Genomic DNA, 8,056 nt, shown 5'->3' with positions numbered 1-8,056 from the left:
GAAGCAAGCAGACGAATATGACGTGAAGTCTGTGGTAGAACACCTTCGGTTGGTGTTCTGTTGCATGATCTTTACGTAATATATCTCCGTAAAGTCTAGCTTCATCTTCAAGAAAGAAACGGGAAGTGAGGAATTGGATGCATAGTGTCAAGAATCTGAAAGTAACTGCACGAGGTAAGGAGTGCGTCAGAGGTTGAGGAATTGCTGACATCGCTGTTCAGACTTTCTTGGTTTCAGTGAAAGATTATTCAGAGAAATACAGGTGTGTGAAAGGGGGGTGGACTATTAGGAGAAAGCACCAAGCCATTACGACTGTGTAGCACTTGAAAGAGATCAGGATAAGGTTTTGGAATGGGACGGGGGGAAGAAATGGTTCCCAACCACTTAGACGGTTGGGGAATGAACGCAGACTTGCATGACAAGAGACCGTCGCTCTACCATCGCTGGCACCATTCCCCCACCCCGTCCCATCCCAAATCCTTATCCTGACCCCTTCCAAGTGCTATACAGTCGTAATGGCTTTGTGCTTTCTCCTAATAGTTCCTCCCCCCCCTCTTCACACACCTGATTCGCGTGAAAGACGAATCCATGAAAGAGGAATCGAATCGGATTACAGTGTTGCATATTGACTACATGTCAGTTGCAGGCGGGCGTCCTTGAAGTGACATATTAGGGATTATCTAGTCAAGCTCCTTATTTGGCTTTGTTTACAATGCTATCACTTAATCAGTTGTTTTGAACTCTATTTGACACTTGATGAACTGATTCCTTGGCGAACAGCAATCTTATTCATGTGCCATGAAACTAGCTCAAGTTTTCATGCGCTGAATACCACGATTAGTGAATTAATATGAATAGCAAGTAGGTGATTATTTCAGTGTATAATAGAGATTTTCAGGTCATGGGAATGTGTAAGATATATTAAACTACTCTATGCCTAATTAAACTACACTGATTTTCACTGTAGAAACTCTTTGTATTTTAGAGCAATATACAGGATAACAGTGTAGAGCAATAATGATTATGACAGCAGACGCGAGCCATTCTAGGGTTCCACTTGCTTGCTTACTTATTACTACTATGGTATATGATAGCAGGTGTTATCATATACCGTTTTGCCTTTCCATTGGAGACTTTCGGCGCCGTGGAGAGGGGGAACCTGCTGCCTGAGTAACAGCTTCTCCATATCAACGTACGCTGGCTTTGCGCCCTGGTGAGGCCACTCCTGACCGACAACCAGAGCGCAACTCCATAGTCTCCTGAGACTGATGGATGCCTACTACTATACTATATGAGAGAGAGGTCTACACGCAAGTAGGTGAGAACACGCGTTGGGACCCCCAAGTACGCTTACGAATGGATCGTACAGTAATGGTTTAAGGTAGTGTGCTGACACCGTAGTTGGTCAGGTATTCCTGTCTGATACCAGGCATATCACCTATAGTTGGGCTCGTTTTTAATGTTGGCATAATACTCGATCTCTTGGGGGATGATGCTTGCCCTTTGGGCCTCTGGGCGTATTGAACAGCTGGGGCATTGTTACATTAGAGAGAGGAGGGGGGAGCGCTAGAGGGAGAGTGAGAGGAGGGGGGAGCGCTAGAGGGAGAGTGAGAGGAGGGGGGAGCACTAGAGGGAGAGTGAGAGGAGGGGGGAGCGCTAGAGGAAGAGTGAGAGGAGGGGGGAGCGCTAGAGGACGAGTGAGAGGAGAGCCCCTAGAGGGAGAGCGAGAAGGGAGGCCCTAGAGGGAGGGAGAGTGAGAAGGGGGGGCCTTGAGGGAGAGGGCGAGAGGGGTGCCTAGATGGATTACGAGTAATAATACAAGTTTGCATTGTGAATAAATTTGCTGGTTTAGTATGCGAGACTAATATGTCAATATTTACTACACTATGCCCATGTACTCCATTTGTTTCTCTTATTGTTAAAACTGGGAAGTGTATTGTGGTAACAGGTTACCTGGAGGCCCGGCCAGGCGTGACAGGCTATCTGGAGGCCGGGCCAGGCGTGACACGTTACCTGGAATAAGTTGACCAAACCACACACACTAGAAAGTGAAGGGACGACGACGTTTCGGTCCCTCCTGAACCATTCTCAAGGCGATTGTGACAGACCTCGTCTGCACAGGTTACCCGGAGGGCCGGCCAGGCGTGACCCGTTACACACATACCAAGACCCGGCAGGGTCTAGGGGGCCCTCATGGGTGCCCGTGTGGGAGCCCGCCTGGGTCTGTGTGCTGGGGGGCTCCTTACGGGTACCGGTGGGGAAGACCCTCCGGGTTACCGGTGTGAGGGCCTTCTCGGGTGCCAGTGCTGGGCTCCCCCGGGGCCCAGCGCACGTGGGCCGATCAGATAAGAGTGTCGTAGGAAGGACGTCCCCAGCTGCCTTGAGCCAAGGTTATCATGATTGTGTTGTCCGTGGCCCGCGGACGCTACTCACTCTCCATGTTGATAGCGGGCGGGTGGCGATGACCTCCTTCACGTTAATATCTTGCACAGCCTTCACGGTGCTCTCACTAGATCGTAAATGTGGTAATAGAAGTCATATTGATTAGAAATCTTTTTATTTTCGTATGATGTAAAGTTTCACTCGAAATTGTTGTTGCATAAACTGTCCTGTAGCCATAGCTGGTCACTCTTTCTGGTCACTACAGTCGCGAGAAATACAAAAACAGGCCCAGGAATATACTAAAAAAAAAGGAACAAGCACACGATCACTGTATTTCTAGCAGGGGAAACTATTAGTCAATCGTCGATTGTCGTTTTGCTAAGTACGGAGTTAATATAAAAGCTGTTTCCTGTGTGTTGATGTAGGCGACTGCTTGACTCTTCATACAGTCGGCTAAGTTATTCCATAAGTGATCATCACTGGTGCTTATCACACGTCTTACTAACTCTCGGTAGTCAAGCTCGCCGCATCCATTGTTTACTTTTGTCGCCATGGTAACCACCAGCTGGATATTTAAGATTTATTCACTATTTTTATCAGAACGAAATTCATGCTGTGTTCTTTCGTAATTTCTTTTATATACACAGTTAGCATTTCACAGGGATAAATTCAGGTTAATATATATAATATTTACATAATATAAATAATAATAATAATAATTTATTTAGGAACAGTACATACATAGTTGCAGCGTTACAGTACAAACATTCTGTTAGATATAAAGATAGAGGTAGTACATACAATACCTAAAGCCACTAGTACGCATAGCGTTTCGGGCAACGGTTTCAACGTTTCGGTTTCAGTATGTATAGTACTGTACAGTATGTATGTGTATATTAATCATTACGCAACCAGCTTCAAAAGATTGTTACTTGTTTAGCTAAATGAACCACGACCTTCAGTTTCTGAACCCATTATATCTCTCTGTAATCCATGTCAACATGTCTCACGGGATGGGTATAGGGCTCATAATAAATCACTAAGCTACCACCCCTCTGGTAGCAGTCTTTCTTGTAGATATGTTATTGAATATGACAAATGGTGAGAGCAATGATTCTAGCACGAATCATCTCTTTCGTATGTTTTCTTCACTTGAGAAGTTTAAACATTTACTCTCCAAACTTTTAGAATTTTATTATGGCGTATCGCTAAGAGATGCGTTTGTTGACCCTGCCAACATTATCAAAGGCAGAGTAAAAGTTGGTTGGTTGATGAAGATTAAGCCACCCAACAGGTGGCTGATTCATGCCTGTGCCAAGAGTAAGTGGCACAGGCATGGATAGCCCGTAAGTGGTAGATTTTTTGGAGTGAATGTAGTCTTTGGTCGTGAATAGATATACTGTGTTGTGAGCTCGCAGGTTACAGTCCATTCATTGATGAAGATTAGGCAACCCAATAGGTGACACGGGCATAAATAAAGGTTAGTGATTAATTGATAAAGATTAAGCCTCCCAAAAGGTAGCACGGGCGTGAATAGCCCGTAAGTGGAGGTTCTTAGGAGGCATTACCAGTATTAATAATTGATACTGGAGATATATGGGTGGTTATAGTGTTAGGGTAGCCGACTATATAACCAAGGGTGAGGCGAAGCACCTCACTAATAGGCCTATACAGAGTGATTGGAGATTGATTGATTCTGAAGCTTTATTTGTGATGTATTCACATTACAGGCATAGAACAGTGAAACACTTAGTGCTCAATTAGAACGGTGCAACTTGTATTGTAAACCATTTAGCTTAAAATTACAATGCTGTGAAAGCAAAGCAATTTGAAGGTAACTAATATACTAATATTACCATAACATTATTGAATTTTGCACAGCCTCAGCCTTTTACATCACTAATTTAGGGACTAATTAACCTGGATCAAAATCACTCTGAACACACAGCTCGTGTAACAGGACTCTGACTGAGACAGGATTTAAAATGCTTGTTAAGAAGCCTTTGTACTTGTACTTTGTACTAGCTTTGTACTTTGTACTTTGTACTAGCCTTTGTACAACAATACTTTGTCACGGCAGTTCCCTAATAATTCAAAGTATTCATTGAAGGTATCCCAGTTTTCTTTCCTAATTATTTTATTCTTTAGTTTACATCTGCCACACCATTTATATACACCACATATTCTCAAGTTATATTCCCTACAATCAAGTCGATATTTCTGGTAATGTTCGAGTAGTCAGTAATAAATGTTCGTCTGAAAATAAAGCTTATTTTATTTTATGGATGGGTTACTCACTCGGACAAAAGGAAATCATTAGGTTGTAAATTATTTCAGGAAGTCTAGGTGTGAACATAAGTCTGGGCAGTCTTATAACGAGTACGTAATTTAATTAAATTAAGATGGACTCTTAATATGCATATTGAACATTTCCTCTATTCAGATTACCGCGGGCAACATTTCCTCTATTCAGATTACCGCGGGCAACATTTCCTAAGTGCCAAAGTTCACATCCATACAAGGTTCGACGTTTTTTTAAATAAATTGACTTTCGACTAGGTATCTAAATGACCAGATTAGCTCGGTGACATTTCAGATTCAGATTCAAAATTCAGGTAAAGGTAGATACATTGCAGATGAGTTAAAAACATAATGTTGGATATTTAGGAATGTTGAAATGTTCAGTGAAACATGTGTGTTCTGCCTTTGAGGTCTCTGTGAGCACCAGAGCAATTTACAAGTGGGCACATCTGGAGTAGGTTCAGGGAGTAGTAGTTCTCACCAAACCCCGCACGGTGCCAGGCACAGGGCCAGGCACAGGGCCAGGCACAGGGCCAGGCACAGGGCCAGGCACGGGGCCAGGCACAGGGCCAGGCACAGGGCCAGGCACAGGGCCAGGCACAGGGCCAGGCACAGGGCCAGGCACAGGGCCAGGCACAGGGCCAGGCACAGGGCCAGGCACAGGGCCAGGCACAGGGCCAGGCACAGGGCCAGGCACAGGGCCAGGCACAGGGCCAGGCACAGGGCCAGGCACAGGGCCTGGCCCCATGCCTCAGCTGATTTCTGAATACTTGACCAGACTCACTGTCTAGTAATTTGTTTAGTGATCTGGATACAAAAAAGTCCCGAGATTTAAAAGCAACTACAGTATATTTGCCAGGTTTGAACGTGAGGTTGTATTCAGCACAATATCTTTCACACGTTTATATTGATATTTCTATAGCATATTTTTTTTTGCTGCTGATGTAACTTGAGGTTCAGCATAGCACAAAATATTAGCATTAGTACAGCTGATGCGGCATGGCTCTTGACTCAAGATGGACATCACGTAATTAAGGGATAAAAACACCTTATTTACCTTAAACTTTTAGGGAGAAATTATCTGGGAGATATTACTCTTTCAAACGTACTTTGAATACCTAATAATAAATATATAGGTATCTAGCCATTACAGGAATGCTTTCCTGCTAACCCGTTCTCTTAAATAACTGTGTTCAACTTAGTGAGTTTGTTTAATAGTGTGTTTAGGGCAATTGCGCTTTTGTTATTACAGGGCATAAATGGGTGACACTTGTTTGGTATGGGAACAAGTACAAAGGTGTTTATTGCAGATGGCGATGTACCATGGAACAGAGACCTTGACGACTGATATTAAGTATTCCCAGATTACAGATATCAGAGCTCTGAAAGGGGTTATTCTATCCCTCCATTTTATAACTTTTCGCAGCTTTCTTAAGCATACAGTGGTTAGTGCTGAGGTGCTTAATTTAACGTTAGGGGGAGGGTGTATACAGGTCTCACACTGCGGCTGTAGCCAGGCCAGTGTCCCTCCCTACTATCCCGTACGTCACACTGTTGTACTGTGTGGAAATGTTGTTGGTTTTAAAACATTACACATGTTAAGGGGGCCAGAGGAATCGTCCACGACTTTCTTTACTCCTTTTGCATGAGCTTTTAATTTTTAAAAATTTCACCCAAAATGAAACATTGTTCTTTTAAAGGTTATCACCAACCTTTGATCTCACAATATTATCATCCTCTTTCTTAGTGCAATAGTTGATGCGGCATCAGCTGTAGCTTGATCATATTGAGCGTCGTGATCATATGCTACGTCTGATCTGGGCCAGCCAACCATCTCTGCAACACTGAATCTTTCCATACGTTGAGCCAAAAGATCGGTGTGTCCTGGTGTTGTCTAACGTACGTGATCATTCCCTCCAGACTTACCACTTAGACGTGTGTTAAGAGGGATGCTTTCTTTCCCAGTCTTAACTGCCGCTAACATGATGTACAAATAAAAATCTTTCCATCAAAAGTCAAATATGACTTGTGATGCAAATGACATTGAAGATGCCTGCTAGCAATTGTACTAGTTGACATTTCAATATTATCAAGTTTTCTGTTAAGCAGGCACGCTTGAAGTTAGCCAGGTGGGCAACAGTGGCTTTCTCCTAGTTCAGACGAGTTCTTGGAAGCTTTCTGTTTTCACCGATAGCCGCAACGCTTCTTTTACCTGACGTCTCTGTTCACCCAGTAGTAAATATATACCTGCATTTTTGGAATGTGTATATTGAAGTACATTGAAGGAGCTATGACATGAAGATGCATAGCCAAGTCATCACTGTTTTATACCCACAAATGTCACCACTTAGATCATCATCAATCAGAGAAAGGTATATATATATGTGGCTTCATATTTGTACATCATTGTACAGTTCATCTCGAAACGGTTTACAATAGAAAGTAAGCGACCACGTTGGCTATAACAGAGGTGGTGCACGACTCGCAGCAACTGGCATAAAAGGTGGTCGGTGGTGGACATTTTGGCAAAAACAGGCGGGCAGGTTGGTCGGGGGGAGCGGGCGGGCGGGCGGGCGGGGCGGTGATCTGCCGGGGTATTTGGCTACCACCATTCCTGGCGATTGAGAGCAACTGAACCGTGCTCACCAACACAACCTTAGTCTCACGATTGCTGTTTTTTGTCCGAGAAAGTGTAAAACGTTTGAATAATTCCGGGTCATGCGCGCACCACCAACTACCTCCCTCCCCCTCTTTGTGTGTGTGTGTGTTATATATATATATAATATATATATAATATATATATATATATATATATATATATATATATATATATATATATATATATATATATAATAATGTGTGTATATCACGAAAATAAACACGTGATTAAAAATGCGAGTGTCAGACCACGGAGGAAAATTGAAACAGGAATTTCCTTAAATAAATTAAAAGAAAATTCCTGTTTCAATTTTCCTCCGTGGTCTGACACTCGCATTTTTAATCACGTGTTTATTTTCGTGATATACACACATTATTATATATATATAATATATATAATATATATATAATATATATAATATATATATATAGATATATATATATATATATATATATATATATATATATATATATATATATATATATATATATATTATATAATATAATATAATATAATATCTCGATTTCAGAGATATTCATATGCGCACACACGTCTCTTGTCTCTCTCTCACACACAATCAAGGGATCCAGGTTCGATTCCCGGACGAGACAAACAATTAAAGTTTCTTCTACCTAATTCCTCTGTTCACTTAGTGGTAAATATATACCTGCATATTTGGTATGGGTGCGCGCCCGCGCTTCATAACATAAATGC

General features: G+C 42.4%; 1 protein-coding gene across 9 annotated transcripts in view; it reads left to right on the top strand.

The window, feature by feature from the left end:
- Nucleotides 1-8,056, top strand: part of LOC123747268 (protein bric-a-brac 1) — a 169,323-nt gene that overhangs the window by 9,829 nt on the left and 151,438 nt on the right. The window lies entirely within an intron of this gene.

This window comes from Procambarus clarkii, chromosome 94 (assembly GCF_040958095.1).
Source record: "Procambarus clarkii isolate CNS0578487 chromosome 94, FALCON_Pclarkii_2.0, whole genome shotgun sequence".
Taxonomy (NCBI): Eukaryota; Metazoa; Arthropoda; class Malacostraca; order Decapoda; family Cambaridae; genus Procambarus; species Procambarus clarkii.
The sequence above is the reverse complement of the archived record's forward strand: the minus strand, read 5'-3'. Positions and strand labels throughout refer to the sequence as shown.